General features: G+C 51.5%; 1 long non-coding RNA gene across 1 annotated transcript; it reads right to left on the bottom strand.

The window, feature by feature from the left end:
- Positions 1-7,930: 7,930 nt before the first annotated feature.
- Positions 7,931-9,207, bottom strand: LOC121037517 (uncharacterized). Its single transcript, XR_005793802.1, has 2 exons — positions 8,168-9,207; positions 7,931-8,058 (listed from the first exon to the last, which is right to left on the bottom strand). It is a non-coding gene; the product is annotated as an uncharacterized LOC121037517 (long non-coding RNA).
- Positions 9,208-9,934: the final 727 nt, after the last annotated feature.

Here is a 9,934-nt window from a genome sequence, read left to right as displayed (position 1 = left end):
GGGGGCGCGGCGCCGGGCGGCAGCAGAGAAAAAAGCGCCGCTTCCCTGCGCGGTGCAGTGCCGCCCGCGCTCCTCGGGCCCGCCCTGGCTCCGCCCCGGCCCCCGGAGGGCCCCGCCCACAGCCCCGCCCCACGCGGCCCCCGCTCGCCCCTCCCCCAGGCCGCCCGGCCTTTCCGCCCGCGCTGCCCGAGCGGCGGTGGGGCCTGGTCACCCGACTTCCCCATTGTCCCATTTTGGGGCCACCGCGAGCGCCCCACCAAGGTGTGCTGCGTCGGCGCCCCCTGCCTTACCTCCTATTGGGCTGGCCCTGAGCTCGGGAGAAACCCGCGTGGTGGGGGCCGAGGGGAGGCAACATCTCTCAAGGGGGGTAGGGGGGTGACCGTGTAGGGGTGAGCGCAGGATTAAGAAAAATGGCCGTATTGAAAATAGGCGGGGCGCCTGGCTGGCTCAGTCCGCAGAGCATGCGACTCTTGATCTTGGGGTCGTGACTTCAAGCCCCACGTTGTGCATAGAGCTTACTTAAAAGAAAGAAAGAAAATAGGAGGCGCTCCTGCCTGGCTTGGGAGACTGCAGGGGGCGGGGAACTTGAAGAGAAGGGTAGTTAAGTTAACATTTTGCATTTCTTTGCACACTGGGCAGCAAAGACCTGCTCCTTCTAGTCTTGGTGCTAAAAATACCAAGCTTTCTTTGGACCGCTTGCTGAGATTTGTTACTAAGTTCTGTCCCGGGGAGATGGCTGAGCGCAGTCTTGAGGAAGGAGGCCGACTCCAGGGATGAATTGCAGGGGGGTGGTACTAGAAAGGCTGCCCTCCATGGTCTCCTCCCACCTCTCTGAAATGAGGCACAGGCACGCTAGTGATTCTTAAAGTCATCCAAATGGAAGAGGGCTAGGTGGGCAACAGGAAAGTCACATCTCTCAAAACTGGGCCAGGGAACTAGGTAAACCACATTTTAATACAAGCAAATCAACAGGTTGAGTCCTATTTAAGGAGGAGATCTTGCAACGGAGACGGTTCAGTCCATTCCAGGTTTTTTTATCAAGGGGGAGACAAGCCTGCTTATGACATCCCAGGCAGCTCAGGGACATCTTTGGGGAATCTGTCCATTCAGTTACCTTTAAGCAGATAGTGAGTGCCTAATCGAGTACCTGTGCAGACCCTATTTTGATGCTGAGGGTACAGCAGTAAAGAGACAGCTGAGGCCTCCTGCTCCATAAAGCTTACTTTTAGTGGGAAGGACAATTGCAAGTTGAGGTAAATGCTGAAACAAAAGCAAGGAGCTGGGATAGAGAATAGGAGTCACTTTGTGTCCTTGAGGAAGAATTGTTGAAGTCAAATGCGTGAGGGGACAGCCTGGGGAAAAGCCAGGCTGACACATTCCAGGTTGAGAGCAGTATGTACTGAGGCCCTGAAAAAGGGAAACTGTGGACAAAAGTAAGCTCTGGACATGTGAAGGAACTGAAAGAAAACCATATGGCCAGAACAGCAAGCCTGGGAAGGAGGATAGGAAATCGTCCTTCCCAGGCTTGCTATTCTGGCCGTATGGTTTTCCTTCACCCCCAAGTTGGGAGGTGGGCAGGGCATGTGAGGCTGTGTCTAGGGATGGAGGCCTTTTATTAAACCATTGAAGGGTTTTATGAGGAAGTCTAACACGGTCTGATTTACAGCTGCATGAAGAATACATTGGGTGGGTGGCAGGCAGAAATAAAAGCGCGGAGACAATGAGACTGTTGTGGCAGCCCAGGCCAAAGATAATGGTGGTTTGGACCGAATCGTGGCCACACTAAGATGAGTAGTTGAGAGAAGCTATTTTGGACGTGGACTCAACAGGATACGTTGGTAGGACTGATGGGGGCCGGGGGCAGGGGAGGAAAGGGAGAAACCAAAGATGACTTTTAAGTTTATGGCTGGAGTAAGCCAGTGGACAGTGTCTCATTGATTGGAGGTAGCCTGAAGGAAAGGACTACGGCTCAGGGAGAAGCATCAAGAATTCTGTTTTAGCCATGCTGGGTTTGAGATGCCGGTCAGAGATCAATTCATTGGTCAAGTCATTCGGAGGGAGGCCTGGGCCGGAGGTGGGGTTTGGGAGGCATCATCTTAAAGTCGATAAAGGCTGTGGGATCTGAGGAAGTCACCTAGAGTGAACAGGTAGTTGCAGAAGAGAGGGTTCAAGAGGCACCCAGAAGAGTCGAAAGAGCCAGAGCAGGAAAGAAGACAAAGAGAGGCTGAGGAGGCCAGAGGAGAACCAGGAGACTGCTACAGCCCAGAGACGAAGAAAGGAAAGAGTTTCTAGAACAGACTGGTCACCTATGTTAGACGCTACCTAGAACTCAGATAAGATGAGGACAGGGAAGGATCCACTGACTCTGGCAACACAAAGGTTATTGGTAAATGTGATAAGGAGAGTGTTCATGGAATGGTGGGATGGGAGCCAAACCACTATCATGTTTGGGCAGCTTGTCTAACAGGGAACAAGAGACCGAGGAGGGGTCTCGAAACGGGTGTGGAATCACAGGAGGCTTTGGCAGAGATTGCTAGATGACCCTAAGAGCCATTCTCCCCCTGGCTACATGGCTCCCCAGAATAAAAGCAAGTTTCTCGGACTCCTTTGCAGCTAGGTATGGCCACATGACTTAGTTCCGGCCCACAGTCAGTGAGTGGAGGCATCCATATGCAACACCTGAGAACCGGCTTTAAAAGGAAGTCGTGCTCCCTCCTCAGCCCTTGTTCTTTCCTGCTCAGTGGAATACCTAAATATCCCGCTGGAGCTCAAGCAACCATGCCAGACTTTGGAGTGGAAGGCACGTGCCGAGGATGTTAGTGCAACAAGATAGAATAAATCTGGGCTCCTCATGTTTATGGAGCCACCCTACTTTCTCTGGAATACCTGCCTCTTGACTTTGTCTATCAAAGAAAGAAATTTCTGTCCTGCTTAATCCTGTGTTTCCGGATGCTTGTAGCCATGTCTGGTTTTAACTTCTATTAGAATACAGAGGGGTTTGTTGAAATGTACAAGTTACCAGAGCACATTTACAGAGGGATAGGAGTGATCCAGGACAGAAGGCAGGCGCAAGGATTCTGAAGAAAGGGAGATGGGATGTGGGCACTGATGGAGAGGACACCCCTGATGGAGGGATACCTCCACCATTATTGAGTGGGGGCTGGAGGCAGAGATGTTTCCAGTAAAGTTGGTATTGGAAAGATAGTCATTCACACTGATGATACCTGCCGAGTTCTGGACGTGAAGGAGGCGTGAGCTTAGGACGAGGAGAAGGGGAGGGCAAAGCTACCATTATGTACCACGGACTGGTGGGGGTCCTGCCAGCCCAAGCAGCCTCCGGGAGACTGCTCTCTTGTGGACCAGTTGGTCACACTGCAGCAGGGTATGTATGAAGAGGGTGAAGGACATGTCCACAGAGCCACCGTGGCCTCCACCAACCCCCACTGGGCCTCGCTTGACAGTTACGTATGCCATTCCCAGCTGCCATGTGAAACCCACCAAGCTTTACCTGACCCATTTTTATAGCAATATGGGTAGCTTCAGCGCATCAGGGATACTCAAAGCAGAGCAGGCCCATTTTATCGTCCTTTTTTAAAAAATAAAAAGAAGGGGCACTTGGGTGGTTCAGTCGGTTGAACGTCTGGCTTCAGCTCAGGTCTTGATCTCACGGTTCATGAGTTCGAGCCCCTCATCGGACTTTTCTGCTGTCAGCACAGAGCCCGCTTCGGATCCTCTGCCCCCTCTCTCTCTGCCCCTCCCCCACTTGCATTCTGCCACTCAAAAATAAACATTTTTAAAAAGTCTTTTAGGGGCGCCTGGGTGGCGCAGTCGGTTAAGCGTCCGACTTCAGCCAGGTCACGATCTTGCGGTCTGTAAGTTCGAGCCCCGCGTCAGGCTCTGGGCTGATGGCTCGGAGCCTGGAGCCTGTTTCCGATTCTGTGTCTCCCTCTCTCTCTGCCCCTCCCCCGTTCATGCTCTGTCTCTCTCTGTCCCAAAAATAAATAAAACGTTGAAAAAAGAAAAAATTTAAAAAAGTCTTTTAAAAACTAAAACAAAATAAAAAATAAAGAGATGGACAGCCCCAACTCGTAAAAGGACTGGCTGTATTGTAGTCAGTGACTTCGTTTCCAGGCCAATCCCTGCAGCTGTAATTACCAAGTATACAGCTGAATTATAGTGCAGACTGCAAGCCTGGGGTATGGATTATGGGAACAAAAACCAGTACGGGGCGAAGGGGGTGGTTAGAAAAAGAAGCTGAGAGTTTCTTCCCCTTTTCCTGGAGCTGTAGTTGGCTGTAAGTAAAATTTTCAATGGCAGAGTGTGGTCTCTATTGTCCTCTGATGTCTTCCTCACCCTTCTGTTTGGTCCAGTTCCGATTTCGGTCCCAGTGCTGCGTTTGCTCATCCTGGGCTCCACGCTGCCATACCTCTGTGTACGGGCCAAAGGGTGGGTAATAGGGAGGAAGGAGCTCGAATAGAAGAGGGACTTGGTGGGGCATCTGGATGGCTCAGTTGGTTAAAGGTCTGGCTTTGGCTCAGGTGATGAGCCACGGTTTGTTGGTTTGAGCCCCATGTCAGGTTCTGAGCTGACCGCCTGGAGCCTGCTTCAGATTCTGTGTCTTCCTCTCTCTCTCTGCCCCTCCCCTACGTAAGCTCACTCTCACGCTCTCGCTCTCTCTCTCAAAAGTAAATAAACATTTAAACATTTTTTAAAACTTAAAAAAAAGAAGGGCTTGCTGTTTGAGCTCTCCCTATTCTCAGCCTCTTGATGTTGAGCAAAATGCATCTCCAAACCTTAGATTTCTTTTTTGCAAAGTCAAGAGAATTGTAAAACCCACCTCATGAGCTTATAGTAAGAATCAAATGAAATAATGTTTATAAAACATCTGTAGGCTGTAAGGAACTCTGTTAGCTGAAAATGATGTGTTATTAAGGCCAGACTACTGAGAATCTTCACGTTAGCATGTTTTTGATGGAAAGAAGAAAATCCCACTCGAACTAGCTTGGGCCTAAGGAGCAGAGATTACTGGGAGGATACTCAGGTTGCTCACAGAATCAAAAACAGAACTTGAAACCAGAGTGACTCTGGAAACTGGAGGCTGATCCTATGGGTTGTGCAGACTGGGAGCCCCTCCAACCCAGTCTGTTTCTCCTAGTGCTCAGTTTACATATCTCCAACACGACTCTACACCTAGAGGTTGGTATGAACTAATCCCCAGAAACTTTAACTAGTCCAGTTCTGGTCATATGCCCACTCCTGGACCCATCAGTGTAGTGAAGGAGGGAAGATTCCATACTTGGACCAGGTCTGGGTCAAATGCACATCCCTGTGGTCCGTGAAGCAACATCTATATGCCAAAGAAAAGATGGTGTGTGTGAGACGTACCTCACACAATGCCTGGCGGAGTTTTGTGTGGCTGGTATTCCTTAGGCCATAAGCAGTCCCCCCAGGTTTTACGCAGAATAGTAACATTGTTATACCTGAGCTTTAGGAGGGTCCCTCCGAAGGTAGGTGTTGGAAGAATGCATTGGAGAGAGCAAGATTGGAGCAAAGAACAGACGGGAAGGACACTATTACAGTGGTTCAGGAAGTTGACAATGTGGTAATGGGAAGAGGTGACCAGGTTGAAAGTACATGCAGGAGGTAGAACTGAGGGGTGACTGGATGGGAAGATGAGAAACAGACATCGTCTTCTGGCTTCATAGATAGGCATGCTGTTCACTGAGAAGGACCCTGCGTGTGTGTGGTGACAGGTGACGACCTGGACGTCTTCCCTTGAAGTGTCCCAGGACAGAGGCAAGAGGTCCAATTTGCTGTTTAGGGTTTAGGAGAGACATCTAAGCAGAAGCTGTAAATGTGGGCACTGTTTTGGGGTGTTTTTTTTTTAACGTTTTATTTATTTTTGAGACAGGGAGAGACAAAGCATGAACGGGGGAGGGTCAGAGAGAGAGGGAGACACAGAATCTGAAACAGGCTCCAGGTTCTGAGCAGTAAGCACAGAGCCCGACGCGGGGCTCGAACTCACGGACAGTGAGATCGTGACCTGAGCTGAAGTCGGATGCCTAACCGACTGAGCCACCCAGGCGCCCCTTGGGGTGTTTTTTAACACTTTTTTTTTTATCGTTTATTTATTTTGAGAGAGAGAGAGAGAGAGCACACAAGCAGGAGAGGGGCAGAGAGAGAGAATCCCAAGCAGGCTTTGTGCCGTTAGTACAGAGCCCGATGCAGGGCTTGAACTCACGAACCACGGCTGATCTTATGACGTAGGTCATGAGATCAGGACCTGAGCTAAAAACCAAGAGCAAGAGGCTCAACTGACTGAGCCACCCAGGCACCCCTTGGGTTTTAATTAGAGCCTGTGTTCAGCTCCTGTAACAGCAACCCAATTACATTGCTTTAACTGAGTGTGTTTTGTTGATGTTTGGTACTGTACTTGTTGAAAAACTCTGATGAAAAACGTAATGAAAAGTCTAAAGGTAAGCAGGGCGAGGCCGTTCAGAGTTCCACAGTGCCTTCAGGTCCCAGGTCCTCTCTGTACGTCTGCTCTAGCTCGCCTCCCTGAGGAAGCCATCATCCACAGCCTGTGGTCACACGTTGGCTGTTCCAGCTCTACTCCCCACACGCATTCCAGACAGGCAGAAGTTACAGCACCTTGTTAGAAAAGCAAAACTTTCCCAGAAATCCCCACAGACCCCTGCTGATGTGATGGCTCCTTGACCGAGTCTGGTCACGTGGCAAGCCTTAGCTCCAAGGGAGGCGGAGAAATGTAATTTTTAAAAATTAAGTTCCCAAGCCTGTTTGAAAGAAAGGAGAGGAGAATGGGTAGTGAGTGACAAAGCAGCACAGGGATGGTGGCTAAAACCATGGCGGTAGAGGAAATTATCCTGGGACTGGGAGATGAGAAGGGCAAAGACCAAGGCAGAATCCCCACGAACACAAATTTGGAAGAGATTAAGATGAAGAGGACAGGGATCAAGGAGACTGAAAGAGTGGCCGGTGGGGTAAGAGCAGTGTCAGAAGGGTGGTGTGTGTATGGGGCGCCGGGCGGCTCAGTCGGTTAAGTGCCAGACTTCAGCTCAGGTCATGATCTCACCATCCCAGAGTCTGAGCCCCGCATCCAGCTCTGTGCCGACAGCTCAGAGCCTGGAGCCTGCTTCGGGTTCTGTGTCTCCCTCTCCCTCTGCCCCTCCCCTGCTTGCACTCTGTCAGTTTCTCTCAAAAATAAATAAACATTAAAAAAGTTTAAAAAAAAAAGAAGGGGTGGTGTGTGGAAGTCAAGGGAAACGAATGTTTCAGGAAGGAAGGAGGGATCCCCAGTTTCGAGTGGTTGGCCTGTCACCCAATGCCTGCTGTGTTGGTTCCAGAACAATCTATTTTAAAGAATCTGCAAACTTCCAAGGGCCCTCTTGCTTCTATTTGCATCTGCAGCCTCAGCCATGGGCCCCCTGCCCTCCGATTGTGTCTCCTACAAGACTGTAGAGATTTGTGGTAGGAACTCACGTGTGAACATGAGGGTCTGACTTGTGTGGTGGAGCACACTTTAATGATTGAGGCTGAGGCCATGTTATCTGTGCTGGCGATTGGCTTTCTCACCTCGTTCATCCCATCCATAAACTGAGGGTAGGAGAGAGGGGAAGGTTGTTCAGTAGATGACCTCCCAGTACCCTTCCAGCCCTGCCTGTGTGCCACCCATACTGTAATTACTTCAGATGGGAGAAGATAATTTTGCCAAAGAGGAAGTCCCCAGATGTGGCCAGATGAGACATCGGCAGGGGGGGACAGATCCGAGAGGTTAGGACAAGGACCCGTAAGACTGCCTTGGCTCAACCCACAGCTCTGTCCCTGAAAGCATGGAAATAAGGGATAGACACAGAAGTGAAAGTCACCTGACGGTGTAGAAGCATTCCTTCTGGAATAATCTCATGTGAACTGGTCTTCATGAAGGTGCGCATTTATAAAACGAATGTGCAAAGTAGTCTCAGCGAGTCACTTCAGCCCGTAAGTGGTCGAACCAGAACCACTGGCTTTATGTCCAATCTTCCACCCAAGACTGTGCCCCTGGAGAGTCATAAACATGGGGATTTGGGGAGGGGGGGGCTGTGCTCAGGCCCTGCCCACCCCGCTCCCCACAGAGGACAGGGAGAGAGAGGCACCCACACACACACACCTGCAGCAAAGCAGAGCATAGGTGGATGCAGCAGGCATCATGGGTGCCTCTCCTGGTCCCTCTCACAGCCCTGGTGAGCTTCTGCTGGTCCCATGGGAGACCCTTGCTGTCCCTGGGGAGTTTTGCTGGGCAGCTCCTGCTATGTGCGTACACTGCCATCTAGGGGCAGCCGGCTGAACTCAGTTTACCAAGCCACTGCTTGAGTGTGCATGTGTTGGGGGAGGAAAGGAGGGCTTTTGGGTCTGTGATGTCACCTTCCTCCCTGGAGCTTTCGTTCTCTTGGCTCTCCAATTTACCCACCCAGGAAAGACCATGTATTGCACTATTGCACACCCAACTCCTTGGAGTATCCTGATCTCCCTGCCCTGTAAGTGTCGCCGCTCTCCCCAGACTCTGTGCTAAGCTCCGCCCCCCCCCTTACCTCCCCAGGCTCTGTGAGGTCCTAGCCACTCCTGTGTCCTTAGACATCTTCTGTGCACTGGCCACACTTCATGTTTCTCATCAGTCTTGCTCTCTCTCCTGAGCTCCCACAGCAATCTAGAATGAAAATCTGATCCTGTCAGCTCTCTCCCCTAAACCATGAGAGGCTCTTTTCACTGAATGTTCTACAGAGGCTGGCCAGGTCTGGTCACTGACCAGACCACATCTCAGACCACAGGCCAACCTCACGCTCATTGACCAGCCTGCCACCTCTAGTATAATGGTGGCCACACAGGCTACCCTTCAGGATCAGGTGTTGAAATCTGAGAGCTCAGGAAGGAATTGCCCCTGGCACAAGGAAGGTGCCTCACGCGGGGATCTAGGACCCAAGGCTCTCCAAAGTCCCCTTGCCTCATTTCCGGACAACTGATGAGTGACTCCAGCCCCTGCCTCCCCATGGGGTCCGTTGAGGCCTCCCTTGGAATGGCCTCCCAGTTCGTTTTCTTCCGGCACCGCATCCTGCTTCCCCTCACTTTCTGCACACAAATCTCTGAATCCACTTCTGTGTCCTGTGTGCTTGGCCTCCACACATGCCATCACGTCAGCTCAGGAGATCTTCCGCCCATTCCCTTCACCTGTGTGAAGAACATGTGGGGGGGTGGGGGCGGGGGGGTGGGGGGAGGAGAAAACCACTCGGGCCAGTCCCCTAGCCAGGTTCTTCAGGACAGGCCTGCGGGTGTATCCACATCACCGACTCCCAGAGCATCATTCCCACTCTGACACTGTTGTCCACCGCTGCAGCTGCTTCTGGCCAGCTGGTCCCCAATTTGCTCAGGGCTCCTGGCCCGGCTTCTGCCCTCTGCCTCCTCTGTGAGTCTTTGGTGTTTGCCCCCACATTCGGGTGCCCCGGCGCGTTGCTGATCGCTTGGCTCAGATGCCACCACCCACAACCTTCCTTGGGCAGAACTTTTGTGCCAGTCTTGTAGGTATGCCTGGCCGGCCCGTGAGGTCCTGACTTAGAGTCTGGGACCCACCCCAGGTCCAGTCAGTGTGCCCAGGATGGACGGTTTGTGGCACAGAGATGTGGCGAGGCGCCTCCCACAGGAGGGTAGCATGCCAGCTCTCTGAGATGCCCAGGAGAGGGCAGTGATGGGTGGCACACAGGATGTCTACTCCGTCTGCTGCTGGGAGTGCTGACTACAGATAATAAAGTAAAACAAATTTAGCTCCATGCATTAGCATTTTGTAACCAGTCTTAGTATGAGGATGCAGATCCGGTTTTTGTGACTGCTGTATCCTTACTCGTTGATATTTAAAGGCAGTTGAAACATTTATGAGACTCTGAAT

Source organism: Herpailurus yagouaroundi, unplaced genomic scaffold (assembly GCF_014898765.1).
Source record: "Herpailurus yagouaroundi ecotype Mexico unplaced genomic scaffold, PumYag 163, whole genome shotgun sequence".
NCBI lineage: Eukaryota > Metazoa > Chordata > Mammalia > Carnivora > Felidae > Herpailurus > Herpailurus yagouaroundi.
The sequence above is the reverse complement of the archived record's forward strand: the minus strand, read 5'-3'. Positions and strand labels throughout refer to the sequence as shown.